The 18,938-nt window shown below is 38.7% G+C and overlaps 52 non-coding genes and 47 pseudogenes across 52 annotated transcripts; all 99 read right to left on the reverse strand.

Moving 5' to 3' along the window:
* Positions 1 to 34: 34 nt before the first annotated feature.
* LOC146152867 (5S ribosomal RNA) lies at positions 35 to 153 on the reverse strand. Its single transcript, XR_014497361.1, has one exon. It is a non-coding gene; the product is annotated as a 5S ribosomal RNA (ribosomal RNA).
* A 74-nt stretch (positions 154 to 227) lies between these two features.
* Positions 228 to 346, reverse strand: LOC146152868 (5S ribosomal RNA; annotated as a pseudogene).
* Positions 347 to 410: 64 nt separating this feature from the next.
* LOC146152869 (5S ribosomal RNA) lies at positions 411 to 529 on the reverse strand. The gene has a single exon (XR_014498638.1). It is a non-coding gene; the product is annotated as a 5S ribosomal RNA (ribosomal RNA).
* Positions 530 to 593: 64 nt separating this feature from the next.
* LOC146152870 (5S ribosomal RNA) lies at positions 594 to 712 on the reverse strand (annotated as a pseudogene).
* A 65-nt stretch (positions 713 to 777) lies between these two features.
* On the reverse strand, positions 778 to 896 carry LOC146152871 (5S ribosomal RNA; annotated as a pseudogene).
* Positions 897 to 970: 74 nt separating this feature from the next.
* On the reverse strand, positions 971 to 1,089 carry LOC146152872 (5S ribosomal RNA; annotated as a pseudogene).
* Positions 1,090 to 1,163: 74 nt separating this feature from the next.
* LOC146152873 (5S ribosomal RNA) lies at positions 1,164 to 1,282 on the reverse strand (annotated as a pseudogene).
* A 64-nt stretch (positions 1,283 to 1,346) lies between these two features.
* On the reverse strand, positions 1,347 to 1,465 carry LOC146152874 (5S ribosomal RNA). The gene has a single exon (XR_014495800.1). It is a non-coding gene; the product is annotated as a 5S ribosomal RNA (ribosomal RNA).
* Positions 1,466 to 1,531: 66 nt separating this feature from the next.
* On the reverse strand, positions 1,532 to 1,650 carry LOC146152875 (5S ribosomal RNA; annotated as a pseudogene).
* A 65-nt stretch (positions 1,651 to 1,715) lies between these two features.
* LOC146152876 (5S ribosomal RNA) lies at positions 1,716 to 1,834 on the reverse strand. The gene has a single exon (XR_014495895.1). It is a non-coding gene; the product is annotated as a 5S ribosomal RNA (ribosomal RNA).
* Positions 1,835 to 1,898: 64 nt separating this feature from the next.
* Positions 1,899 to 2,017, reverse strand: LOC146152877 (5S ribosomal RNA). Its single transcript, XR_014496389.1, has one exon. It is a non-coding gene; the product is annotated as a 5S ribosomal RNA (ribosomal RNA).
* Positions 2,018 to 2,089: 72 nt separating this feature from the next.
* LOC146152878 (5S ribosomal RNA) lies at positions 2,090 to 2,208 on the reverse strand (annotated as a pseudogene).
* Positions 2,209 to 2,273: 65 nt separating this feature from the next.
* On the reverse strand, positions 2,274 to 2,392 carry LOC146152879 (5S ribosomal RNA). Its single transcript, XR_014496013.1, has one exon. It is a non-coding gene; the product is annotated as a 5S ribosomal RNA (ribosomal RNA).
* A 64-nt stretch (positions 2,393 to 2,456) lies between these two features.
* LOC146152880 (5S ribosomal RNA) lies at positions 2,457 to 2,575 on the reverse strand. Its single transcript, XR_014497345.1, has one exon. It is a non-coding gene; the product is annotated as a 5S ribosomal RNA (ribosomal RNA).
* A 74-nt stretch (positions 2,576 to 2,649) lies between these two features.
* LOC146152881 (5S ribosomal RNA) lies at positions 2,650 to 2,768 on the reverse strand (annotated as a pseudogene).
* A 64-nt stretch (positions 2,769 to 2,832) lies between these two features.
* LOC146152882 (5S ribosomal RNA) lies at positions 2,833 to 2,951 on the reverse strand. Its single transcript, XR_014497302.1, has one exon. It is a non-coding gene; the product is annotated as a 5S ribosomal RNA (ribosomal RNA).
* Positions 2,952 to 3,015: 64 nt separating this feature from the next.
* On the reverse strand, positions 3,016 to 3,134 carry LOC146152883 (5S ribosomal RNA). The gene has a single exon (XR_014497331.1). It is a non-coding gene; the product is annotated as a 5S ribosomal RNA (ribosomal RNA).
* Positions 3,135 to 3,208: 74 nt separating this feature from the next.
* LOC146152884 (5S ribosomal RNA) lies at positions 3,209 to 3,327 on the reverse strand (annotated as a pseudogene).
* A 65-nt stretch (positions 3,328 to 3,392) lies between these two features.
* On the reverse strand, positions 3,393 to 3,511 carry LOC146152885 (5S ribosomal RNA; annotated as a pseudogene).
* A 64-nt stretch (positions 3,512 to 3,575) lies between these two features.
* Positions 3,576 to 3,694, reverse strand: LOC146152886 (5S ribosomal RNA). Its single transcript, XR_014497508.1, has one exon. It is a non-coding gene; the product is annotated as a 5S ribosomal RNA (ribosomal RNA).
* A 73-nt stretch (positions 3,695 to 3,767) lies between these two features.
* On the reverse strand, positions 3,768 to 3,886 carry LOC146152887 (5S ribosomal RNA; annotated as a pseudogene).
* A 74-nt stretch (positions 3,887 to 3,960) lies between these two features.
* Positions 3,961 to 4,079, reverse strand: LOC146152888 (5S ribosomal RNA; annotated as a pseudogene).
* Positions 4,080 to 4,153: 74 nt separating this feature from the next.
* LOC146152889 (5S ribosomal RNA) lies at positions 4,154 to 4,272 on the reverse strand. Its single transcript, XR_014496575.1, has one exon. It is a non-coding gene; the product is annotated as a 5S ribosomal RNA (ribosomal RNA).
* A 64-nt stretch (positions 4,273 to 4,336) lies between these two features.
* Positions 4,337 to 4,455, reverse strand: LOC146152890 (5S ribosomal RNA). Its single transcript, XR_014495523.1, has one exon. It is a non-coding gene; the product is annotated as a 5S ribosomal RNA (ribosomal RNA).
* Positions 4,456 to 4,519: 64 nt separating this feature from the next.
* Positions 4,520 to 4,638, reverse strand: LOC146152891 (5S ribosomal RNA). Its single transcript, XR_014498639.1, has one exon. It is a non-coding gene; the product is annotated as a 5S ribosomal RNA (ribosomal RNA).
* Positions 4,639 to 4,702: 64 nt separating this feature from the next.
* LOC146152892 (5S ribosomal RNA) lies at positions 4,703 to 4,821 on the reverse strand (annotated as a pseudogene).
* Positions 4,822 to 4,886: 65 nt separating this feature from the next.
* On the reverse strand, positions 4,887 to 5,005 carry LOC146152893 (5S ribosomal RNA). The gene has a single exon (XR_014496521.1). It is a non-coding gene; the product is annotated as a 5S ribosomal RNA (ribosomal RNA).
* Positions 5,006 to 5,069: 64 nt separating this feature from the next.
* Positions 5,070 to 5,188, reverse strand: LOC146152894 (5S ribosomal RNA). Its single transcript, XR_014498641.1, has one exon. It is a non-coding gene; the product is annotated as a 5S ribosomal RNA (ribosomal RNA).
* Positions 5,189 to 5,262: 74 nt separating this feature from the next.
* LOC146152895 (5S ribosomal RNA) lies at positions 5,263 to 5,381 on the reverse strand (annotated as a pseudogene).
* Positions 5,382 to 5,446: 65 nt separating this feature from the next.
* On the reverse strand, positions 5,447 to 5,565 carry LOC146152896 (5S ribosomal RNA; annotated as a pseudogene).
* Positions 5,566 to 5,628: 63 nt separating this feature from the next.
* LOC146152897 (5S ribosomal RNA) lies at positions 5,629 to 5,747 on the reverse strand. The gene has a single exon (XR_014496041.1). It is a non-coding gene; the product is annotated as a 5S ribosomal RNA (ribosomal RNA).
* Positions 5,748 to 5,915: 168 nt separating this feature from the next.
* LOC146152898 (5S ribosomal RNA) lies at positions 5,916 to 6,034 on the reverse strand. Its single transcript, XR_014495839.1, has one exon. It is a non-coding gene; the product is annotated as a 5S ribosomal RNA (ribosomal RNA).
* A 194-nt stretch (positions 6,035 to 6,228) lies between these two features.
* On the reverse strand, positions 6,229 to 6,347 carry LOC146152899 (5S ribosomal RNA). Its single transcript, XR_014498642.1, has one exon. It is a non-coding gene; the product is annotated as a 5S ribosomal RNA (ribosomal RNA).
* A 64-nt stretch (positions 6,348 to 6,411) lies between these two features.
* LOC146152900 (5S ribosomal RNA) lies at positions 6,412 to 6,530 on the reverse strand. Its single transcript, XR_014496638.1, has one exon. It is a non-coding gene; the product is annotated as a 5S ribosomal RNA (ribosomal RNA).
* Positions 6,531 to 6,604: 74 nt separating this feature from the next.
* Positions 6,605 to 6,723, reverse strand: LOC146152901 (5S ribosomal RNA; annotated as a pseudogene).
* A 64-nt stretch (positions 6,724 to 6,787) lies between these two features.
* Positions 6,788 to 6,906, reverse strand: LOC146152902 (5S ribosomal RNA; annotated as a pseudogene).
* Positions 6,907 to 6,969: 63 nt separating this feature from the next.
* LOC146152903 (5S ribosomal RNA) lies at positions 6,970 to 7,088 on the reverse strand. The gene has a single exon (XR_014497509.1). It is a non-coding gene; the product is annotated as a 5S ribosomal RNA (ribosomal RNA).
* Positions 7,089 to 7,161: 73 nt separating this feature from the next.
* LOC146152904 (5S ribosomal RNA) lies at positions 7,162 to 7,280 on the reverse strand (annotated as a pseudogene).
* A 74-nt stretch (positions 7,281 to 7,354) lies between these two features.
* On the reverse strand, positions 7,355 to 7,473 carry LOC146152905 (5S ribosomal RNA; annotated as a pseudogene).
* Positions 7,474 to 7,547: 74 nt separating this feature from the next.
* LOC146152906 (5S ribosomal RNA) lies at positions 7,548 to 7,666 on the reverse strand (annotated as a pseudogene).
* A 64-nt stretch (positions 7,667 to 7,730) lies between these two features.
* On the reverse strand, positions 7,731 to 7,849 carry LOC146152907 (5S ribosomal RNA). Its single transcript, XR_014496990.1, has one exon. It is a non-coding gene; the product is annotated as a 5S ribosomal RNA (ribosomal RNA).
* A 64-nt stretch (positions 7,850 to 7,913) lies between these two features.
* Positions 7,914 to 8,032, reverse strand: LOC146152908 (5S ribosomal RNA; annotated as a pseudogene).
* A 65-nt stretch (positions 8,033 to 8,097) lies between these two features.
* Positions 8,098 to 8,216, reverse strand: LOC146152909 (5S ribosomal RNA). Its single transcript, XR_014497362.1, has one exon. It is a non-coding gene; the product is annotated as a 5S ribosomal RNA (ribosomal RNA).
* A 74-nt stretch (positions 8,217 to 8,290) lies between these two features.
* Positions 8,291 to 8,399, reverse strand: LOC146152910 (5S ribosomal RNA; annotated as a pseudogene).
* Positions 8,400 to 8,463: 64 nt separating this feature from the next.
* On the reverse strand, positions 8,464 to 8,582 carry LOC146152911 (5S ribosomal RNA). Its single transcript, XR_014498643.1, has one exon. It is a non-coding gene; the product is annotated as a 5S ribosomal RNA (ribosomal RNA).
* Positions 8,583 to 8,837: 255 nt separating this feature from the next.
* LOC146152912 (5S ribosomal RNA) lies at positions 8,838 to 8,956 on the reverse strand (annotated as a pseudogene).
* Positions 8,957 to 9,020: 64 nt separating this feature from the next.
* LOC146152913 (5S ribosomal RNA) lies at positions 9,021 to 9,139 on the reverse strand. The gene has a single exon (XR_014498644.1). It is a non-coding gene; the product is annotated as a 5S ribosomal RNA (ribosomal RNA).
* Positions 9,140 to 9,213: 74 nt separating this feature from the next.
* On the reverse strand, positions 9,214 to 9,332 carry LOC146152914 (5S ribosomal RNA; annotated as a pseudogene).
* Positions 9,333 to 9,405: 73 nt separating this feature from the next.
* On the reverse strand, positions 9,406 to 9,524 carry LOC146152915 (5S ribosomal RNA; annotated as a pseudogene).
* A 74-nt stretch (positions 9,525 to 9,598) lies between these two features.
* LOC146152916 (5S ribosomal RNA) lies at positions 9,599 to 9,717 on the reverse strand (annotated as a pseudogene).
* A 74-nt stretch (positions 9,718 to 9,791) lies between these two features.
* LOC146152917 (5S ribosomal RNA) lies at positions 9,792 to 9,910 on the reverse strand. Its single transcript, XR_014496576.1, has one exon. It is a non-coding gene; the product is annotated as a 5S ribosomal RNA (ribosomal RNA).
* Positions 9,911 to 9,974: 64 nt separating this feature from the next.
* LOC146152918 (5S ribosomal RNA) lies at positions 9,975 to 10,093 on the reverse strand. Its single transcript, XR_014495524.1, has one exon. It is a non-coding gene; the product is annotated as a 5S ribosomal RNA (ribosomal RNA).
* A 64-nt stretch (positions 10,094 to 10,157) lies between these two features.
* Positions 10,158 to 10,276, reverse strand: LOC146152919 (5S ribosomal RNA). Its single transcript, XR_014498645.1, has one exon. It is a non-coding gene; the product is annotated as a 5S ribosomal RNA (ribosomal RNA).
* A 64-nt stretch (positions 10,277 to 10,340) lies between these two features.
* Positions 10,341 to 10,459, reverse strand: LOC146152920 (5S ribosomal RNA). The gene has a single exon (XR_014498441.1). It is a non-coding gene; the product is annotated as a 5S ribosomal RNA (ribosomal RNA).
* Positions 10,460 to 10,523: 64 nt separating this feature from the next.
* LOC146152921 (5S ribosomal RNA) lies at positions 10,524 to 10,642 on the reverse strand. The gene has a single exon (XR_014497167.1). It is a non-coding gene; the product is annotated as a 5S ribosomal RNA (ribosomal RNA).
* Positions 10,643 to 10,716: 74 nt separating this feature from the next.
* Positions 10,717 to 10,835, reverse strand: LOC146152922 (5S ribosomal RNA; annotated as a pseudogene).
* A 65-nt stretch (positions 10,836 to 10,900) lies between these two features.
* Positions 10,901 to 11,019, reverse strand: LOC146152923 (5S ribosomal RNA; annotated as a pseudogene).
* Positions 11,020 to 11,084: 65 nt separating this feature from the next.
* Positions 11,085 to 11,203, reverse strand: LOC146152924 (5S ribosomal RNA). The gene has a single exon (XR_014498646.1). It is a non-coding gene; the product is annotated as a 5S ribosomal RNA (ribosomal RNA).
* A 64-nt stretch (positions 11,204 to 11,267) lies between these two features.
* LOC146152925 (5S ribosomal RNA) lies at positions 11,268 to 11,386 on the reverse strand (annotated as a pseudogene).
* A 73-nt stretch (positions 11,387 to 11,459) lies between these two features.
* On the reverse strand, positions 11,460 to 11,578 carry LOC146152926 (5S ribosomal RNA; annotated as a pseudogene).
* A 74-nt stretch (positions 11,579 to 11,652) lies between these two features.
* Positions 11,653 to 11,771, reverse strand: LOC146152927 (5S ribosomal RNA). The gene has a single exon (XR_014498136.1). It is a non-coding gene; the product is annotated as a 5S ribosomal RNA (ribosomal RNA).
* Positions 11,772 to 11,835: 64 nt separating this feature from the next.
* LOC146152928 (5S ribosomal RNA) lies at positions 11,836 to 11,954 on the reverse strand. The gene has a single exon (XR_014495556.1). It is a non-coding gene; the product is annotated as a 5S ribosomal RNA (ribosomal RNA).
* A 64-nt stretch (positions 11,955 to 12,018) lies between these two features.
* Positions 12,019 to 12,137, reverse strand: LOC146152929 (5S ribosomal RNA). Its single transcript, XR_014498242.1, has one exon. It is a non-coding gene; the product is annotated as a 5S ribosomal RNA (ribosomal RNA).
* Positions 12,138 to 12,202: 65 nt separating this feature from the next.
* LOC146152930 (5S ribosomal RNA) lies at positions 12,203 to 12,321 on the reverse strand. Its single transcript, XR_014497235.1, has one exon. It is a non-coding gene; the product is annotated as a 5S ribosomal RNA (ribosomal RNA).
* Positions 12,322 to 12,385: 64 nt separating this feature from the next.
* Positions 12,386 to 12,504, reverse strand: LOC146152931 (5S ribosomal RNA). Its single transcript, XR_014495761.1, has one exon. It is a non-coding gene; the product is annotated as a 5S ribosomal RNA (ribosomal RNA).
* Positions 12,505 to 12,568: 64 nt separating this feature from the next.
* LOC146152932 (5S ribosomal RNA) lies at positions 12,569 to 12,687 on the reverse strand. Its single transcript, XR_014498647.1, has one exon. It is a non-coding gene; the product is annotated as a 5S ribosomal RNA (ribosomal RNA).
* Positions 12,688 to 12,751: 64 nt separating this feature from the next.
* On the reverse strand, positions 12,752 to 12,870 carry LOC146152933 (5S ribosomal RNA). Its single transcript, XR_014498243.1, has one exon. It is a non-coding gene; the product is annotated as a 5S ribosomal RNA (ribosomal RNA).
* Positions 12,871 to 12,935: 65 nt separating this feature from the next.
* Positions 12,936 to 13,054, reverse strand: LOC146152934 (5S ribosomal RNA). Its single transcript, XR_014496522.1, has one exon. It is a non-coding gene; the product is annotated as a 5S ribosomal RNA (ribosomal RNA).
* A 64-nt stretch (positions 13,055 to 13,118) lies between these two features.
* On the reverse strand, positions 13,119 to 13,237 carry LOC146152935 (5S ribosomal RNA; annotated as a pseudogene).
* Positions 13,238 to 13,311: 74 nt separating this feature from the next.
* LOC146152936 (5S ribosomal RNA) lies at positions 13,312 to 13,430 on the reverse strand (annotated as a pseudogene).
* A 65-nt stretch (positions 13,431 to 13,495) lies between these two features.
* Positions 13,496 to 13,604, reverse strand: LOC146152937 (5S ribosomal RNA; annotated as a pseudogene).
* Positions 13,605 to 13,667: 63 nt separating this feature from the next.
* Positions 13,668 to 13,786, reverse strand: LOC146152938 (5S ribosomal RNA). Its single transcript, XR_014496042.1, has one exon. It is a non-coding gene; the product is annotated as a 5S ribosomal RNA (ribosomal RNA).
* A 168-nt stretch (positions 13,787 to 13,954) lies between these two features.
* On the reverse strand, positions 13,955 to 14,073 carry LOC146152939 (5S ribosomal RNA). Its single transcript, XR_014497662.1, has one exon. It is a non-coding gene; the product is annotated as a 5S ribosomal RNA (ribosomal RNA).
* Positions 14,074 to 14,137: 64 nt separating this feature from the next.
* Positions 14,138 to 14,256, reverse strand: LOC146152940 (5S ribosomal RNA; annotated as a pseudogene).
* Positions 14,257 to 14,319: 63 nt separating this feature from the next.
* LOC146152941 (5S ribosomal RNA) lies at positions 14,320 to 14,438 on the reverse strand. Its single transcript, XR_014498466.1, has one exon. It is a non-coding gene; the product is annotated as a 5S ribosomal RNA (ribosomal RNA).
* Positions 14,439 to 14,511: 73 nt separating this feature from the next.
* LOC146152942 (5S ribosomal RNA) lies at positions 14,512 to 14,630 on the reverse strand. Its single transcript, XR_014497862.1, has one exon. It is a non-coding gene; the product is annotated as a 5S ribosomal RNA (ribosomal RNA).
* Positions 14,631 to 14,694: 64 nt separating this feature from the next.
* LOC146152943 (5S ribosomal RNA) lies at positions 14,695 to 14,813 on the reverse strand. Its single transcript, XR_014498648.1, has one exon. It is a non-coding gene; the product is annotated as a 5S ribosomal RNA (ribosomal RNA).
* Positions 14,814 to 14,877: 64 nt separating this feature from the next.
* On the reverse strand, positions 14,878 to 14,996 carry LOC146152944 (5S ribosomal RNA; annotated as a pseudogene).
* Positions 14,997 to 15,061: 65 nt separating this feature from the next.
* LOC146152945 (5S ribosomal RNA) lies at positions 15,062 to 15,180 on the reverse strand (annotated as a pseudogene).
* Positions 15,181 to 15,245: 65 nt separating this feature from the next.
* Positions 15,246 to 15,364, reverse strand: LOC146152946 (5S ribosomal RNA). The gene has a single exon (XR_014497658.1). It is a non-coding gene; the product is annotated as a 5S ribosomal RNA (ribosomal RNA).
* A 64-nt stretch (positions 15,365 to 15,428) lies between these two features.
* LOC146152947 (5S ribosomal RNA) lies at positions 15,429 to 15,547 on the reverse strand. Its single transcript, XR_014498649.1, has one exon. It is a non-coding gene; the product is annotated as a 5S ribosomal RNA (ribosomal RNA).
* Positions 15,548 to 15,621: 74 nt separating this feature from the next.
* On the reverse strand, positions 15,622 to 15,740 carry LOC146152948 (5S ribosomal RNA; annotated as a pseudogene).
* A 64-nt stretch (positions 15,741 to 15,804) lies between these two features.
* LOC146152949 (5S ribosomal RNA) lies at positions 15,805 to 15,923 on the reverse strand (annotated as a pseudogene).
* A 64-nt stretch (positions 15,924 to 15,987) lies between these two features.
* On the reverse strand, positions 15,988 to 16,106 carry LOC146152950 (5S ribosomal RNA; annotated as a pseudogene).
* A 65-nt stretch (positions 16,107 to 16,171) lies between these two features.
* On the reverse strand, positions 16,172 to 16,290 carry LOC146152951 (5S ribosomal RNA). Its single transcript, XR_014498244.1, has one exon. It is a non-coding gene; the product is annotated as a 5S ribosomal RNA (ribosomal RNA).
* A 65-nt stretch (positions 16,291 to 16,355) lies between these two features.
* Positions 16,356 to 16,474, reverse strand: LOC146152952 (5S ribosomal RNA; annotated as a pseudogene).
* Positions 16,475 to 16,538: 64 nt separating this feature from the next.
* Positions 16,539 to 16,657, reverse strand: LOC146152953 (5S ribosomal RNA). The gene has a single exon (XR_014497276.1). It is a non-coding gene; the product is annotated as a 5S ribosomal RNA (ribosomal RNA).
* Positions 16,658 to 16,731: 74 nt separating this feature from the next.
* LOC146152954 (5S ribosomal RNA) lies at positions 16,732 to 16,850 on the reverse strand (annotated as a pseudogene).
* Positions 16,851 to 16,914: 64 nt separating this feature from the next.
* Positions 16,915 to 17,033, reverse strand: LOC146152955 (5S ribosomal RNA). The gene has a single exon (XR_014498650.1). It is a non-coding gene; the product is annotated as a 5S ribosomal RNA (ribosomal RNA).
* A 64-nt stretch (positions 17,034 to 17,097) lies between these two features.
* On the reverse strand, positions 17,098 to 17,216 carry LOC146152956 (5S ribosomal RNA; annotated as a pseudogene).
* Positions 17,217 to 17,281: 65 nt separating this feature from the next.
* On the reverse strand, positions 17,282 to 17,400 carry LOC146152957 (5S ribosomal RNA; annotated as a pseudogene).
* A 65-nt stretch (positions 17,401 to 17,465) lies between these two features.
* On the reverse strand, positions 17,466 to 17,584 carry LOC146152958 (5S ribosomal RNA). Its single transcript, XR_014495827.1, has one exon. It is a non-coding gene; the product is annotated as a 5S ribosomal RNA (ribosomal RNA).
* A 64-nt stretch (positions 17,585 to 17,648) lies between these two features.
* Positions 17,649 to 17,767, reverse strand: LOC146152959 (5S ribosomal RNA). The gene has a single exon (XR_014496768.1). It is a non-coding gene; the product is annotated as a 5S ribosomal RNA (ribosomal RNA).
* A 74-nt stretch (positions 17,768 to 17,841) lies between these two features.
* On the reverse strand, positions 17,842 to 17,960 carry LOC146152960 (5S ribosomal RNA; annotated as a pseudogene).
* Positions 17,961 to 18,025: 65 nt separating this feature from the next.
* On the reverse strand, positions 18,026 to 18,144 carry LOC146152961 (5S ribosomal RNA; annotated as a pseudogene).
* A 63-nt stretch (positions 18,145 to 18,207) lies between these two features.
* LOC146152962 (5S ribosomal RNA) lies at positions 18,208 to 18,326 on the reverse strand. The gene has a single exon (XR_014497510.1). It is a non-coding gene; the product is annotated as a 5S ribosomal RNA (ribosomal RNA).
* Positions 18,327 to 18,399: 73 nt separating this feature from the next.
* On the reverse strand, positions 18,400 to 18,518 carry LOC146152963 (5S ribosomal RNA; annotated as a pseudogene).
* A 74-nt stretch (positions 18,519 to 18,592) lies between these two features.
* Positions 18,593 to 18,711, reverse strand: LOC146152964 (5S ribosomal RNA; annotated as a pseudogene).
* Positions 18,712 to 18,775: 64 nt separating this feature from the next.
* On the reverse strand, positions 18,776 to 18,894 carry LOC146152965 (5S ribosomal RNA). Its single transcript, XR_014495913.1, has one exon. It is a non-coding gene; the product is annotated as a 5S ribosomal RNA (ribosomal RNA).
* Between the last annotated feature and the right edge of the window lie 44 nt (positions 18,895 to 18,938).

Genomic DNA, 18,938 nt, shown 5'->3' on the forward strand with positions numbered 1-18,938 from the left:
TTTAAAAATGTAAAAACTTAAATAAATCATTTTTTGCCTACGACAATTGGTATTCCTAGGCGGTCACCCATCCAAGTACTCACCAATCCCGACGTTACTTAACTTCCGAGATCGGACGAGATCGGGTGCATTCAACCTGGTATGGTCGTAGACAGTATTGGTCAACATTTTTTGGTCTAAAATCTTCAAAAATTTTAACATTTAAATATATTTTATAAATCATATTTTGCCTATGACAATTGGAATTCCTATGCGGTCAACCATCCAAGTACTAACCAATCCCGACGTTGCTTAACTTCCGAGATCGGACGAGATCGGGTGCATTCAACCTGGTATGGTCGTAAGCAGTATTTCTCAACATTTTACGTCTAATCTATTTAAAAAAGTAAAAACTTAAATAAATCATATTTTGCCTACGACAATTGGTATTCCTAGGCGGTCACCCATCCAAGTACTAACCAATCCCGACGTTGCTTAACTTCCGAGATCGGACGAGATCGGGTGCATTCAACCTGGTATGGTCGTAGACAGTATTGGTCAACATTTATGGTCTAATCTATTTAAATATGTAAAAACTTAAATAAATCATATTGTGCCTACGACAATTGGTATTCCTAGGCGGTCACCCATCCAAGTACTAACCAATCCCGATGTTGCTTAACTTCCCAGATCGGACGAGATCGGGTGCATTCAACCTGGTATGGTCGTAGCCAGTATTGGTCAACATTTTTTGGTCTAATCTATTTAAAAATGTAAAAACTTAAATAAATCATTTTTTGCCTACGACAATTGGTATTCCTAGGCGGTCACCCATCCAAGTACTCACCAATCCCGACGTTACTTAACTTACGAGATCGGACGAGATCGGGTGCATTCAACCTGGTATGGTCGTAGACAGTATTGGTCAACATTTTTTGGTCTAAAATCTTCAAAAATTTTAACATTTAAATATATTTTATAAATCATATTTTGCCTATGACAATTGGAATTCCTATGCGGTCACCCATCCAAGTACTAACCAATCCCGACGTTGCTTAACTTCCGAGATCGGACGAGATCGGGTGCATTTAACCTGGTATGGTCGTAGACAGTATTGGTCAACATTTTTTGGTCTAAAATCTTCAAAAATGTTAACATTTAAATATATTTTATAAATCATATTTTGCCTATGACAATTGGAATTCCTATGCGGTCACCCATCCAAGTACTAACCAATCCCGACGTTGCTTGACTTCCGAGATCGGACGAGATCGGGTGCATTCAACCTGGTATGGTCGTAGACAGTATTGGTCAACATTTATGGTCTAATCTATTTAAAAATGTAAAAACTTAAATAAATCATATTGAGCCTACGACAATTGGTATTCCTAGGCGGTCACCCATCCAAGTACTAACCAATCCCGACGTTGCTTAACTTCCGAGATCGGACGAGATCGGGTGCATTCAACCTGGTATGGTCGTAGCCAGTATTGGTCAACATTTTTTGGTCTAATCTATTTGAAAATTATAAAAACTTAAATAAATCATATTTTGCCTACGACAATTGGTATTCCTAGGCGGTCACCCATCCAAGTACTAACCAATCCCGACGTTGCTTAACTTCCGAGATCGGACGAGATCGGGTGCATTCAATCTGGTATGTTCGTAGCCAGTATTGGTCAACATTTTTTGGTCTAATCTATTTAAAAATGTAAAAACTTAAATAAATCATATTTTGCCCACGACAATTGGTATTCCTAGGCGGTCACCCATCCAAGTACTAACCAATCCCGACGTTGCTTAACTTCCGAGATCGGACGAGATCGGGTGCATTCAACCTGGTATGGTCGTAGACAGTATTCGTCAACATTTATGGTCTAATCTATTTAAAAATGTAAAAACTTAAATAAATCATATTATGCCTACGACAATTGGTATTCCTAGGCGGTCACCCATCCAAGTACTATCCAATCCCGACGTTGCTTAACTTCCGAGATCGTACGAGATCGGGTGCATTCAACCTGGTATGGTCGTAGACAGTATTGGTCAACATTTTTTGGTTTAAATCTTTAAAAATGTTAACATTTAAATATATTTTAAAAATCATATTTTGCTATGAGAATTGGTATTCCCAGGCGGTCACCCACCCAAGTACTAACCAATCCCGACGTTGCTTAACTTCCGAGATCGGACGAGATCGGGTGCATTCAATCTGGTATGTTCGTAGCCAGTATTGGTCAACATTTTTTGGTCTAATCTATTTAAAAATGTAAAAACTTAAATAAATCATATTTTGCCTACGACAATTGGTATTCCTAGGCGGTCACCCATCCAAGTACTAACCAATCCCGACGTTGCTTAACTTCCGAGATCGGACGAGATCGGGTGCACTCAACCTGGTATGGTCGTAGACAGTATTCGTCAACATTTATGGTCTAATCTTTTTAAAAATGTAAAAACTTAAATAAATGATATTATGCCTACGACAATTGGTATTCCTAGGCGGTCACCCATCCAAGTACTAACCAATCCCGACGTTGCTTAACTTCCGAGATCGGACGAGATCGGGTGCATTCAACCTGTTATGGTCGTAGACAGTATTGGTCAACATTTTTTGGTCTAAAATGTTTAAAAATGTTAACATTTAAATATATTTAAAAAATCATATTTTGCCTATGACAATTGGTATTGCTAGGTGGTCACCCATCCAAGTACTAACCAATCCCGACGTTGCTTAACTTCCGAGATCGGACGAGATCGGGTGCATTCAACCTGGTATGGTCATAAGCAGTATTTCTCAACATTTTACGTCTAATCTGTTTAAAAAAGTAAAAACTTAAATAAATCATATTTTGCCTACGACAATTGGTATTCCTAGGCGGTCACCCATCCAAGTACTAACCAATCCCGACGTTGCTTAACTTCCGAGATCGGACGAGATCGGGTGCATTCAACCTGGTATGGTTGTAGACAGTATTCGACAACATTTATGGTCTAATCTATTTAAAAATGTAAAAACTTAAATAAATGATATTATGCCTACGAGAATTGGTATTCCTAGGCGGTCACCCATCCAAGTACTAACCAATCCCGACGTTGCTTAACTTCCGAGATCGGACGAGATCGGGTGCATTCAACCTGGTATGGTCGTAGACAGTATTGGTCAACATTTTTTGGTCTAAAATCTTTAAAAATGTTAACATTTAAATACATTTTAAAAATCATATTTTGCCTATGACAATTGGTATTGCTAGGCGGTCACCCATCCAAGTACTAACCAATCCCGACGTTGCTTAACTTCCGAGATCGGACGAGATCGGGTGCATTCAACCTGGTATGGTCGTAGCCAGTATTGGTCAACATTTTTTGGTCTAATCTATTTAAAAATGTAAAAACTTAAATAAATCATATTTTGCCTACGACAATTGGTATTGCTAGGCGGTCACCCATCCAAGTACTAACCAATCCCGACGTTGCTTAACTTCCGAGATCGGACGAGATCGGGTGCATTCAACCTGGTATGGTCGTAGCCAGTATTGGTCAACATTTTTTGGTCTAATCTATTTAAAAATGTAAAACTTAAATAAATCATATTGTGCCTACGACAATTGGTATTCCTAGGCGGTCACCCATCCAAGTACTAACCAATCCCAACGTTGCTTAACTTCCGAGATCGGACGAGATCGGGTGCATTGAACCTGGTATGGTCGTAGACAGTGTTGGTAAACATTTTTTGGTCTAAAATCTTTAAAATGCTAACATTTAAATATATTTTAAAAATAATAATTTGCCTATGACAATTGGTATTCCTAGGCGGTCACCCATCCAAGTAGCAACCAATCCCGATGTAGCTTAACTTCCGAGATCGGACGAGATCGGGTGCATTCAACCTGGTTTGGTCGTAGACAGTATTGGTCAACATTTTTTGGTCTAAAATCTTTAAAAATATTAACATTTAAATATATTTTAAAAATCATATTTTGCCTATGACAATTGGTATTGCTAGGCGGTCACCCATCCAAGTACTAACCAATCCCGACGTTGCTTAACTTCCGAGATCGGACGAGATCGGGTGCATTTAACCTGGTATGGTCGTAGACAGTATTGGTCAACATTTTTTGGTCTAAAATCTTCAAAAAAGTTAACATTTAAATATATTTTATAAATCATATTTTGCCTATGACAATTGGAATTCCTATGCGGTCACCCATCCAAGTACTAACCAATCCCGACGTTGCTTAACTTCCGAGATCGGACGAGATCGGGTGCATTCAACCTGGTATGGTCATAAGCAGTATTTCTCAACATTTTACGTCTAATCTATTTAAAAAATTAAAAACTTAAATAAATCATATTTTGCCTACGACAATTGGTATTCCTAGGCGGTCACCCATCCAAGTACTAACCAATCCCGACGTTGCTTAACTTCCGAGATCGGACGAGATCGGGTGCATTCAACCTGGTATGGTCGTAAGCAGTATTTCTCAACATTTTACGTCTAATCTATTTAAAAAAGTAAAAACTTAAATAAATCATATTTTGCCTACGACAATTGGTATTCCTAGGCGGTCACCCATCCAAGTACTAACCAATCCCGACGTTGCTTAACTTCCGAGATCGGACGAGATCGGGTGCATTCAACCTGGTATGGTCGTAGACAGTATTGGTCAACATTTATGGTCTAATCTATTTAAAAATGTAAAAACTTAAACAAATCATATTGTGCCTACGACAATTGGTATTCCTAGGCGGTCACCCATCCAAGTACTAAGCAATCCCGTCGTTGCTTAACTTCCGAGATCGGACGAGATCGGGTGCATTCAACCTGGTATGTTCGTAGCCAGTATTGGTCAACATTTTTTGGTCTAATCTATTTAAAAATGTAAAAACTTAAATAAATCATATTTTGCCTACGACATTTGGTATTCCTAGGCGGTCACCCATCCAAGTACTAACCAATCCCGACGTTGCTTAACTTCCGAGATCGGACGAGATCGGGTGCATTCAACCTGGTATGGTCGTAGACAGTATTGGTCAACATTTATGTTCTAATCTATTTAAAAATGTAAAAACTTGAATAAATGATATTATGCCTACGACAATTGGTATTCCTAGGCGGTCACCCATCCAAGTACTAACCAATCCCGACGTTGCTTAACTTCCGAGATCGGACGAGATCGGGTGCATTCAACCTGGTATGGTCGTAGACAGTATTGGTCAACATTTTTTGGTCTAAAATCTTTGAAAATGTTAACATTTAAATATATTTTAAAAATCATATTTTGCCTATGACAATTGGTATTGCTAGGCGGTCACCCATCCAAGTACTAACCAATCCCGACGTTGCTTAACTTCCGAGATCGGACGAGATCGGGTGCATTCAACCTGGTATGGTCGTAGCCAGTATTGGTCAACATTTTTTGGTCTAATCTATTTAAAAATGTAAAAACTTAAATAAATCATATTTTGCCTACGACAATTGGTATTCCTAGGCGGTCACCCATCCAAGTACTAACCAATCCCGACGTTGCTTAACTTCCGAAATCGGACGAGATCGGATGCATTCAACCTGGTATGGTCGTAAGCAGTACTTCTCAACATTTTATGTCTATTCTATTTTAAAAATAAAAACTTAAATAAATCATATTTTGCCTACGACAATTGGTATTCCTAGGCGGTCACCCATCCAAGTACTAACCAATCCCGACGTTGCTTAACTTCCGAGATCGGAGGAGATCGGGTGCATTCAACCTGGTATGGTCGTAGACAGTATTGGTCAACATTTATGGTCTAATCAATTTAAAAATGTAAAAACTTAAATAAATCATATTGTGCCTACGACAATTGGTATTCCTAGGTATGGTCGTAGCCAGTATTGGTCAACATTTTTTGGTCTAATCTATTTAAAAATGTAAAAACTTAAATAAATCTTATTTTGCCTACGACAATTGGTATTCCTAGGCGGTGACCCATCCAAGTACTAACCAATCCCGACGTTGCTTAACTTCCGAGATCGGACGAGATCGGGTGCATTCAACCTGGTATGGTCGTAGACAGTAATCGTCAACATTTATGGTCTAATCTATTTAAAAATGTAAAAACTTAAATAAATCATATTGTGCCTACGACAATTGGAATTCCTAGGCGGTCGATCGGGTGCATTCAACCTGGTATGTTCGTAGCCAGTATTGGTCAACATTTTTTGGTCTAATCTATTTAAAAATGTAAAAACTTAAATAAATCATATTTTGCCTACGACAATTGGTATTCCTAGGCGGTCACCCATCCAAGTACTAACCAATCCCGACGTTGCTTAACTTCCGAGATCGGACGAGATCGGGTGCATTCAACCTGGTATGGTCGTAGACAGTATTGGTCAACATTTATGGTCTAATCTATTTAAAAATGTAAAAACTTAAATAAATGTTATTATGCCTACGACAATTGGTATTCCTAGGCGGTCAGCCATCCAAGTACTAACCAATCCCGACGTTGCTTAACTTCCGAGATCGGACGAGATCGGGTGCATTCAACCTGGTATGGTCGTAGACAGTATTGGTCAACATTTTTTGGTCTAAAATTTTTAAAAATGTTAACATTTAAATATATTTTAAAAATCATATTTTGCCTATGAAAATTGGTATTGCTAGGCGGTCACCCATCCAAGTACTAACCAATCCCGACGTTACTTAACTTCCGAGATCGGACGAGATCGGGTGCATTCAACCTGGTATGGTCGTAAGCAGTATTTCTCAACATTTTACGTCTAATCTATTTAAAAAAGTGAAAACTTAAATAAATCATATTTTGCCTACGACAATTGGTATTCCTAGGCGGTCACCCATCCAAGTACTAACCAATCCCGACGTTTCTTAACTTCCGAGATCGGACGAGATCGTGTGCATTCATCCTGGTATGGTCGTGGACAGTATTGGTCAACATTTATGGTCTAATCTATATAAAAATGTAAAACTTAAATAAATCATATTGTGCCTACGACAATTGGTATTCCTAGGCGGTCACCCATCCAAGTACTAACCAATCCCAACGTTGCTTAACTTCCGAGATCGGACGAGATCGGGTGCATTGAACCTGGTATGGTCGTAGACAGTGTTGGTAAACATTTTTTGGTCTAAAATCTTTAAAATGCTAACATTTAAATATATTTTAAAAATAATATTTTGCCTATGACAATTGGTATTCCTAGGCGGTCACCCATCCAAGTAGCAACCAATCCCGATGTTGCTTAACTTCCGAGATCGGACGAGATCGGGTGCATTCAACCTGGTTTGGTCGTAGACAGTATTGGTCAACATTTTTTGGTCTAAAATCTTTAAAAATGTTAACATTTAAATATATTTTAAAAATCATATTTTGCCTATGACAATTGGTATTGCTAGGCGGTCACCCATCCAAGTACTAACCAATCCCGACGTTGCTTAACTTCCGAGATCGGACGAGATCGGGTGCATTCAACCTGGTATGGTCGTAGACAGTATTGGTCAACATTTTTTGGTCTAAAATCTTCAAAAATGTTAACATTTAAATATATTTTATAAATCATATTTTACCTATGACAATTGGAATTCCTATGCGGTCAACCATCCAAGTACTAACCAATCCCGACGTTGCTTAACTTCCGAGATCGGACGAGATCGGGTGCATTCAACCTGGTATGGTCGTAAGCAGTATTTCTCAACATTTTACGTCTAATCTATTTAAAAAAGTAAAAACTTAAATAAATCATATTTTGCCTACGACAATTGGTATTCCTAGGCGGTCACCCATCCAAGGACTAACCAATCCCGACGTTGCTTAACTTCCGAGATCGGACGAGATCGGGTGCATTCAACCTGGTATGGTCGTAGACAGTATTGGTCAACATTTATGGTCTAATCTATTTAAATATGTAAAAACTTAAATAAATCATATTGTGCCTACGACAATTTGTATTCCTAGGCGGTCACCCATCCAAGTACTAACCAATCCCGACGTTGCTTAACTTCCCAGATCGGACGAGATCGGGTGCATTCAACCTGGTATGGTCGTAGCCAGTATTGGTCAACATTTTTTGGTCTAATCTATTTAAAAATGTAAAAACTTAAATAAATCATTTTTTGCCTACGACAATTGGTATTCCTAGGCGGTCACCCATCCAAGTACTCACCAATCCCGACGTTACTTAACTTCCGAGATCGGACGAGATCGGGTGCATTCAACCTGGTATGGTCGTAGACAGTATTGGTCAACATTTTTTGGTCTAAAATCTTCAAAAATTTTAACATTTAAATATATTTTATAAATCATATTTTGCCTATGACAATTGGAATTCCTATGCGGTCAACCATCCAAGTACTAACCAATCCCGACGTTGCTTAACTTCCGAGATCGGGTGCATTCAACCTGGTATGGTCGTAGACAGTATTCGTCAACATTTATGGTCTAATCTATTTAAAAATGTAAAAACTTAAATAAATGATATTATGCCTACGACAATTGGTATTCCTAGGCGGTCACCCATCCAAGTACTAACCAATCCCGACGTTGCTTAACTTCCGAGATCGGACGAGATCGGGTGCATTCAACCTGGTATGGTCGTAGACAGTACTGGACAACATTTTTTGGTCTAAAATCTTCAAAAATGTTAACATTTAAATATATTTAAAAAATCATATTTTGCTATGAGAATTGGTATTCCTAGGCGGTCACCCATCCAAGTACTAACCAATCCCGACGTTGCTTAACTTCCGAGATCGGGTGCATTGAACCCGGTATGGTCGTAGACTGTGTTGGTAAACATTTTTTGGTCTAAAATCTTTAAAATGCTAACATTTAAATATATTTTAAAAATAATATTTTGCCTACGACAATTGGTATTCCTAGGCGGTCACCCATCCAAGTACTAACCAATCCCGACGTTGGTTAACTTCCGAGATCGGACGAAATCGGGTGCATTCAACCTGGTATGGTTGTAGACAGTATTCGACAACATTTATGGTCTAATCTGTTTAAAAATGTAAAAACTTAAATAAATGATATTATGCCTACGACAATTGGTATTCCTAGGCGGTCACCCATCCAAGTACTAACCAATCCCGACGTTGCTTAACTTCCGAGATCGGACGAGATCGGGTGCATTCAACCTGGTATGGTCGTAGACAGTATTGGTCAACATTTTATGGTCTAAAATCTTTAAAAATGTTAACATTTAAATATATTTTAAAAATCATATTTTGCCTATGACAATTGGTATTCCTAGGCGGTCACCCACCCAAGTACTAACCAATCCCAACGTTGCTTAACTTCCGAGATCGGACGAGATCGGGTGCATTGAACCTGGTATGGTCGTAGACAGTGTTGGTAAACATTTTTTGGTCTAAAATCTTTAAAATGCTAACATTTAAATATATTTTAAAAATAATAATTTTCCTATGACAATTGGTATTCCTAGGCGGTCACCCATCCAAGTAGCAACCAATCCCGATGTTGCTTAACTTCCGAGATCGGACGAGATCGGGTGCATTCAACCTGGTTTGGTCGTAGACAGTATTGGTCAACATTTTTTGGTCTAAAATCTTTAAAAATGTTAACATTTAAATATATTTTAAAAATCATATTTTGCCTATGACAATTGGTATTGCTAGGCGGTCACCCATCCAAGTACTAACCAATCCCGACGTTGCTTAACTTCCGAGATCGGACGAGATCGGGTGCATTCAACCTGGTATGGTCGTATACAGTAATGGTCAACATTTTTTGGTCTAAAATCTTCAAAAATGTTAACATTTAAATATATTTTATAAATCATATTTTGCCTATGACAATTGGAATTCCTATGCGGTCACCCATCCAAGTACTAACCAATCCCGACGTTGCTTAACTTCCGAGATCGGACGAGATCGGGTGCATTCAACCTGGTATGGTCATAAGCAGTATTTCTCAACATTTTACGTCTAATCTATTTAAAAAAGTAAAAACTTAAATAAATCATATTTTGCCTACGACAATTGGTATTCCTAGGCGGTCACCCATCCAAGTACTAACCAATCCCGACGTTGCTTAACTTCCGAGATCGGACGAGATCGGGTGCATTCAACCTGGTATGGTCGTAAGCAGTATTTCTCAACATTTTACGTCTAATCTATTTAAAAAAGTAAAAACTTAAATAAATCATATTTTGCCTACGACAATTGGTATTCCTAGGCGGTCACCCATCCAAGTACTAACCAATCCCGACGTTGCTTAACTTCCGAGATCGGACGAGATCGGGTGCATTCAACCTGGTATGGTCGTAGACAGTATTGGTCAACATTTATGGTCTAATCTATTTAAAAATGTAAAAACTTAAACAAATCATATTGTGCCTACGACAATTGGTATTCCTAGGCGGTCACCCATCCAAGTACTAAGCAATCCCGACGTTGCTTAACTTCCAAGATCGGACGAGATCGGGTGCATTCAACCTGGTATGGTCGTAGACAGTATTGGTCAACATTTATGTTCTAATCTATTTAAAAATGTAAAAACTTAAATAAATGATATTATGCCTACGAAAATTGGTATTCCTAGGCGGTCACCCATCCAAGTACTAACCAATCCCGACGTTGCTTAACTTCCGAGATCGGACGAGATCGGGTGCATTCAACCTGGTATGGTCGTAGACAGTATTGGTCAACATTTTTTGGTCTAAAATCTTTGAAAATGTTAACATTTAAATATATTTTAAAAATCATATTTTGCCTATGACAATTGGTATTGCTAGGCGGTCACCCATCCAAGTACTAACCAATACCGACGTTGCTTAACTTCCGAGATCGGACGAGATCGGGTGCATTCAATCTGGTATGTTCGTAGCCAGTATTGGTCAACATTTTTTGGTCTAATCTATTTAAAAATGTAAAAACTTAAATAAATCATAATTTGCCTACGAAAATTGGTATTCCTAGGCGGTCACCCATCCAAGTACTAACCAATCCCGACGTTGCTTAACTTCCGAGATCGGACGAGATCGGGTGCATTCAATCTGGTATGTTCGTAGCCAGTATTGGTCAACATTTTTTGGTCTAATCTATTTAAAAATGTAAAAACTTAAATAAATCATATTTTGCCTACGACAATTGGTATTCCTAGGCGGTCACCCATCCAAGTACTAACCAATCCCGACGTTGCTTAACTTCCGAGATCGGACGAGATCGGGTGCATTCAACCTGGTATGGTCGTAGACAGTATTCGTCAACATTTATGGTCTAATCTTTTTAAAAATGTAAAAACTTAAATAAATGATATTATGCCTACGACATTTGGTATTCCTAGGCGGTCACCCATCCAATGACTAACCAATCCCGACGTTGCTTAACTTCCGAGATCGGACGAGATCGGGTGCATTCAACCTGGTATGGTCGTAGACAGTGTTGGTAAACATTTTTTGGTCTAAAATCTTTAAAATGCTAACATTTAAATATATTTTAAAAGTAATAATTTGCCTATGACAATTGGTATTGCTAGGCGGTCACCCATCCAAGTACTAACCAATCCCGACGTTGCTTAACTTCCGAGATCGGACGAGATCGGGTGCATTCAACCTGGTATGGTCGTAGACAGTATTGGTCAACATTTTTTGGTCTAAAATCTTCAAAAATGTTAACATTTAAATATATTTTATAAATCATATTTTGCCTATGACATTTGGAATTCCTATGCGGTCACCCATCCAAGTACTAACCAATCCCGACGTTGCTTAACTTCCGAGATCGGACGAGATCGGGTGCATTCAACCTGGTATGGTCATAAGCAGTATTTCTCAACATTTTACGTCTAATCTATTTAAAAATGTAAAAACTTAAATAAATCATATTTTGCCTACGACAATTGGTATTCCTAGGCGGTCACCCATCAAAGTACTAACCAATCCCGACGTTGCTTAACTTCCGAGATCGGACGAGATCGGGTGCATTCAACCTGGTATGGTCGTAAGCAGTATTTCTCAACATTTTACGTCTAATCTATTTAAAAAAGTAAAAACTTAAATAAATCATATTTTGCCTACGACAATTGGTATTCCTAGGCGGTCACCCATCCAAGTACTAACCAATCCCGACGTTGCTTAACTTCCGAGATCGGACGAGATCGGGTGCATTCAACCTGGTATGTTCGTAGCCAGTTTTGGTCAACATTTTTTGGTCTAATCTATTTAAAAATGTAAAAACTTAAATAAATCATATTTTGCCTACGACATTTGGTATTCCTAGGCGGTCACCCATCCAAGTACTAACCAATCCCGACGTTGCTTAACTTCCGAGATCGGACGAGATCGGGTGCATTCAACCTGGTATGGTCATAAGCAGTATTTCTCAACATTTTAAGTTTAATCTATTTAAAAATGTAAAAACTTAAATAAATCATATTTTGCCTACGACAATTGGTATTCCTAGGCGGTCACCCAACAAAGTACTAACCAATCCCGACGTTGCTTAACTTCCGAGATCGGACGAGATCGGGTGCATTCAACCTGGTATGGTCGTAAGCAGTATTTCTCAACATTTTACGTCTAATCTATTTAAAAAAGTAAAAACTTAAATAAATCATATTTTGCCTACGACAATTGGTATTCCTAGGCGGTCACCCATCCAAGTACTAACCAATCCCGACGTTGCTTAACTTCCGAGATCGGACGAGATCGGGTGCATTCAACCTGGTATGGTCGTAGACAGTATTGGTCAACATTTATGGTCTAATCTATTTAAAAATGTAAAAACTTAAACAAATCATATTGTGCCTACGACAATTGGTATTCCTAGGCGGTCACCCATCCAAGTACTAACCAATCCCGACGTTGCTTAACTTCCGAGATCGGACGAGATCGGGTGCATTCAACCTGGTATGTTCGTAGCCAGTTTTGGTCAACATTTTTTGGTCTAATCTATTTAAAAATGTAAAAACTTAAATAAAACATATTTTGCCTACGACATTTGGTATTCCTAGGCGGTCACCCATCCAAGTACTAACCAATCCCGACGTTGCTTAACTTCCGAGATCGGACGAGATCGGGTGCATTCAACCTGGTATGGTCGTAGACAGTATTGGTCAACATTTATGTTCTAATCTATTTAAAAATGTAAAAACTTAAATAAATGATATTATGCCTACGGCCATTGGTATTCCTAGGCGGTCACCCATCCAAGTACTAACCAATCCCGACGTTGCTTAACTTCCGAGATCGGACGAGATCTGGTGCATTCAACCTGGTATGGTCGTAGACAGTATTGGTCAACATTTTTTGATCTCAAATCTTTGAAAATGTTAACATTTAAATATATTTTAAAAATCATATTTTGCCTATGACAATTGGTATTGCTAGGCGGTCACCCATCCAAGTACTAACCAATCCCGACGTTGCTTAACTTCCGAGATCGGACGAGATCGGGTGCATTCAACCTGGTATGGTCGTAGCCAGTATTGGTCAACATTTTTTGGTCTAATCTATTTAAAAATGTAAAAACTTAAATAAATCATATTTTGCCTACGACAATTGGTATTCCTAGGCGGTCACCCATCCAAGTACTAACCAATCCCGACGTTGCTTAACTTCCGAGATCGGATGCATTCAACCTGGTATGGTCGTAAGCAGTATTTCTCAACATTTTATGTCTATTCTATTTTAAAAATAAAAACTTAAATAAATCATATTTTGCCTACGACAATTGGTATTCCTAGGCGGTCACCCATCCAAGTACTAACCAATCCCGACGTTGCTTAACTTCCGAGATCGGAGGAGATCGGGTGCATTCAACCTGGTATGGTCGTAGACAGTATTGGTCAACATTTATGGTCTAATCAATTTAAAAATGTAAAAACTTAAATAAATCATATTGTGCCTACGACAATTGGTATTCCTAGGTATGGTCGTAGCCAGTATTGGTCAACATTTTTTGGTCTAATCTATTTAAAAATGTAAAAACTTAAATAAATCTTATTTTGCCTACGACAATTGGTATTGCTAGGCGGTCACCCATCCAAGTACTAACCAATCCCGACGTTGCTTAACTTCCGAGATCGGACGAGATCGGGTGCATTCAACCTGGTATGGTCGTAGACAGTAATCGTCAACATTTATGGTCTAATCTATTTAAAAATGTAAAAACTTAAATAAATCATATTGTGCCTACGAAAATTGGTATTCCTAAGCGGTCACCCATCCAAGTACTAACCAATCCCGACGTTGCTTAACTTCCGTGATCGGACGAGATCGTGTGCATTCAACCTGGTATGGTCGTGGACAGTATTGGTCAACATTTATGGTCTAATCTATTTAAAAATGTAAAACTTAAATAAATCATATTGTGCCTACGACAATTGGTATTCCTAGGCGGTCACCCATCCAAGTACTCACCAATCCCAACGTTGCTTAACTTCCGAGATCGGACGAGATCGGGTGCATTGAACCTGGTATGGTCGTAGACAGTGTTGGTAAACATTTTTTGGTCTAAAATCTTTAAAATGCTAACATTTAAATATATTTTAAAAATAATATTTTGCCTATGACAATTGGAATTCCTATGCGGTCACCCATCCAAGTACTAACCAATCCCGACGTTGCTTAACTTCCGAGATCGGACGAGATCGGGTGCATTCAACCTGGTATGGTCGTAAGCAGTATTTCTCAACATTTTACGTCTAATCTATTTAAAAAAGTAAAAACTTAAATAAATCATATTTTGCCTACGACAATTGGTATTCCTAGGCGGTCACCCATCCAAGTACTAACCAATCCCGACGTTGCTTAACTTCCGAGATCGGACGAGATCGGGTGCATTCAACCTGGTATGGTCGTAGACAGTATTGGTCAACATTTATGGTCTAATCTATTTAAAAATGTAAAAACTTAAACAAATCATATTGTGCCTACGACAATTGGTATTCCTAGGCGGTCACCCATCCAAGTACTAACCAATCCCGACGTTGCTTAACTTCCGAGATCGGACGAGATGGGGTGCATTCAACCTGGTATGGTCGTATGCAGTATTGGACAACTTTTTTAGGTCTAATCTATTTAAAAATGTAAAAACTTAAATAAATCATATTTTGCCTATGACAATTGGTATTCCTAGGCGGTCACCCATCCAAGTACTAACCAATCCCGACGTTGCTTAACTTCCGAGATCGGACGAGATCGGGTGCATTCAACCTGGTATGTTCGTAGCCAGTATTGGTCAACATTTTTTGGTCTAATCTATTTAAAAATGTAAAAACTTAAATAAATCATATTTTGCCTACGACAATTGGTATTCCTAGGCGGTCACCCATCCAAGTACTAACCAATCCCGACGTTGCTTGACTTCCGAAATCGGACGAGATCGGGTGCATTCAACCTGGTATGGTCGTAGACAGTATTGGTCAACATTTATGGTCTAATCTATTTAAAAATGTAAAAACTTAAATAAATGTTATTATGCCTACGACAATTGGTATTCCTAGGCGGTCACCCATCCAAGTACTAACCAATCCCGACGTTGCTTAACTTCCGAGATCGGACGAGATCGGGTGCATTCAACCTGGTATGGTCGTAGACAGTATTGGTCAACATTTTTTGGTCTAAAATCTTTAAAAATGTTAACATTTAAATATATTTTAAAAATCATATTTTGCCTATGAAAATTGGTATTGCTAGGCGGTCACCCATCCAAGTACTAACCAATCCCGACGTTACTTAACTTCCGAGATCGGACGAGATCGGGTGCATTCAACCTGGTATGGTCGTAAGCAGTATTTCTCAACATTTTACGTCTAATCTATTTAAAAAAGTAAAAACTTAAATAAATCATATTTTGCCTACGACAATTGGTATTCCTAGGCGGTCACCCATCCAAGTACTAACAAATCCCGACGTTGCTTAACTTCCGAGATCGGACGAGATCGGGTGCTTTCAACCTGGTATGGTCGTGGAGAGTATTGGTCAACATTTATGGTCTAATCTATTTAAAAATGTAAAAACTTAAACAAATCATATTGTGCCTACGACAATTGGTATTCCTAGGCGGTCACCCATCCAAGTACTAACCAATCCCGACGTTGCTTAACTTCCGAGATCGGACGAGATGGGGTGCATTCAACCTGGTATGGTCGTATGCAGTATTGGTCAACATTTTTAGGTCTAATCTATTTAAAAATGTAAAAACTTAAATAAATCATATTTTGCCTACGACAATTGGTATTCCTAGGCGGTCACCCATCCAAGTACTAACCAATCCCGACGTTGCTTAACTTCCGAGATCGGACGAGATCGGGTGCATTCAACCTGGTATGTTCGTAGCCAGTATTGGTCAACATTTTTTGGTCTTATCTATTTAAAAATGTAAAAACTTAAATAAATTATATTTTGCCTACGACAATTGGTATTCCTAGGCGGTTACCCATCCAAGTACTAACCAATCCCGACGTTGCTTAACTTCCGAGATCGGACGAGAACGGGTGTATTCAACCTGGTATGGTCGTACACAGTATTGGTCAACATTTATGGTCTAATCTATTTAAAAATGTAAAAACTTAAATAAATGATATTATGCCTACGACAATTGGTATTCCTAGGCGGTCACCCATCCAAGTACTAACCAATCCCGACGTTGCTCAACTTCCGAGATCGGACGAGATCGGGTGCATTCAACCTGGTATGGTCGTAGACAGTATTGGTCAACATTTTTTGGTCTAAAATCTTTAAAAATGTTAACCTTTAAATATATTTTAAAATTCATATTTTGCCTATGACAATTGGTATTGCTAGGCGGTCACCCATCCAAGTACTAACCAATCCCGACGTTACTTAACTTCCGAGATCGGACGAGATCGGGTGCATTCAACCTGGTATGGTCGTAAGCAGTATTTCTCAACATTTTACGTATAATCTATTTAAAAAAGTAAAAACTTAAATAAATCATATTTTGCCTACGACAATTGGTATTCCTAGGCGGTCACCCATCCAAGTACTAACCAATCCCGACGTTGCTTAACTTCCGAGATCGGACGAGATCGGGTGCATTCAACCTGGTATGGTCGTAGACAGTATTGGTCAACATTTATGGTCTAATCTATTTAAAAATGTAAAAACTTAAACAAATCATATTGTGCCTACGACAATTGGTATTCCTAGGCGGTCACCCATCCAAGTACTAACCAATCCCGACGTTACTTAACTTCCGAGATCGGACGAGATGGGGTGCATTCAACCTGGTATGGTCGTAGCCAGTATTGGTCAACATTTTTAGGTCTAATCTGTTTAAAAATGTAAAAACTTAAATAAATCATATTTTGCCTACGACAATTGGTATTCCTAGGCGGTCACCCATCCAAGTACTAACCAATCCCGACGTTGCTTAACTTCCGAGATCGGACGATATCGGGTGCATTCAACCTGGTATGTTCGTAGCCAGTATTGGTCAACATTTTTTGGTCTAATCTATTTAAAAATGTAAAAACTTAAATAAATCATATTTTGCCTACGACAATTGGTATTCCTAGGCGGTCACCCATCCAAGTACTAACCAATCCCGACGTTGCTTAACTTCCGAGATCGGACGAGATCGGGTGCATTCAACCTGGTATGGTCGTAAACAGTATTGGTCAACATTTATGGTCTAATCTATTTAAAAATGTAAAAACTTAAATAAATGATATTATGCCTACGACAATTGGTATTCCTAGGCGGTCACCCATCCAAGTACTAACCAATCCCGACGTTGCTTAACTTCCGAGATCGGACGAGATCGGGTGCATTCAACCTGGTATGGTCGTAGAGAGTATTGGTCAACATTTTTTGGTCTAAAATCTTTGAAAATGTTAACATTTAAATATATTTTAAAAATCATATTTTGCCTATGACAATTGGTATTGCTAGGCGGTCACCCATCCAAGTACTAACCAATCCCGACGTTGCTTAACTTCCGAGATCGGACGAGATCGGGTGCATTCAACCTGGTATGGTCGTAGCCAGTATTGGTCAACATTTTTTGGTCTAATCTATTTAAAAATGTAAAAACTTAAATAAATCATATTTTGCCTACGACAATTGGTATTCCTAGGCGGTCACCCATCCAAGTACTAACCAATCCCGACGTTGCTTAACTTCCGAGATCGGACGAGATCGTGTGCATTCAACCTGGTATGGTCGTGGACAGTATTGGTCAACATTTATGGTCTAATCTATTTAAAAATGTAAAACTTAAATAAATCATATTGTGCCTACGACAATTGGTATTCCTAGGCGGTCACCCATCCAAGTACTAACCAATCCCAACGTTGCTTAACTTCCGAGATCGGACGAGATCGGGTGCATTGAACCTGGTATGGTCGTAGACAGTGTTGGTAAACATTTTTAGGTCTAAAATCTTTAAAATGCTAACATTTAAATATATTTTAAAAATAATATTTTGCCCATGACAATTGGTATTCCTAGGCGGTCACCCATCCAAGTTGCAACCAATCCCGATGTTGCTTAACTTCCGAGATCGGACGAGATCGTGTGCATTCAACCTGGTTTGGTCGTAGACAGTATTGGTCAACATTTTTTGGTCTAAAATCTTCAAAAATGTTAACATTTAAATATATTTTATAAATCATATTTTGCCTATGACAATTGGAATTCCTATGCGGTCACCCATCCAAGTACTAATCAATCCCGACGTTGCTTAACTTCCGAGATCGGACGAGATCGGGTGCATTCAACCTGGTATGGTCGTAAGCACTATTTCTCAACATTTTACGTCTAATCTATTTAAAAAAGTAAAAACTTAAATAAATCATATTTTGCCTACGACAATTGGTATTCCTAGGCGGTCACCCATCCAAGTACTAACCAATCCCGACGTTGCTTAACTTCCGAGATCGGACGAGATCGGGTGCATTCAACCTGGTATGGTCGTATGCAGTATTGGTCAACATTTTTAGGTCTAATCTATTTAAAAATGTAA

The sequence above is a fragment of the Ascidiella aspersa genome, chromosome 4 (assembly GCF_963924565.1).
Source record: "Ascidiella aspersa chromosome 4, kaAscAspe10.2, whole genome shotgun sequence".
In the NCBI taxonomy this organism is placed as follows: Eukaryota; Metazoa; Chordata; class Ascidiacea; order Phlebobranchia; family Ascidiidae; genus Ascidiella; species Ascidiella aspersa.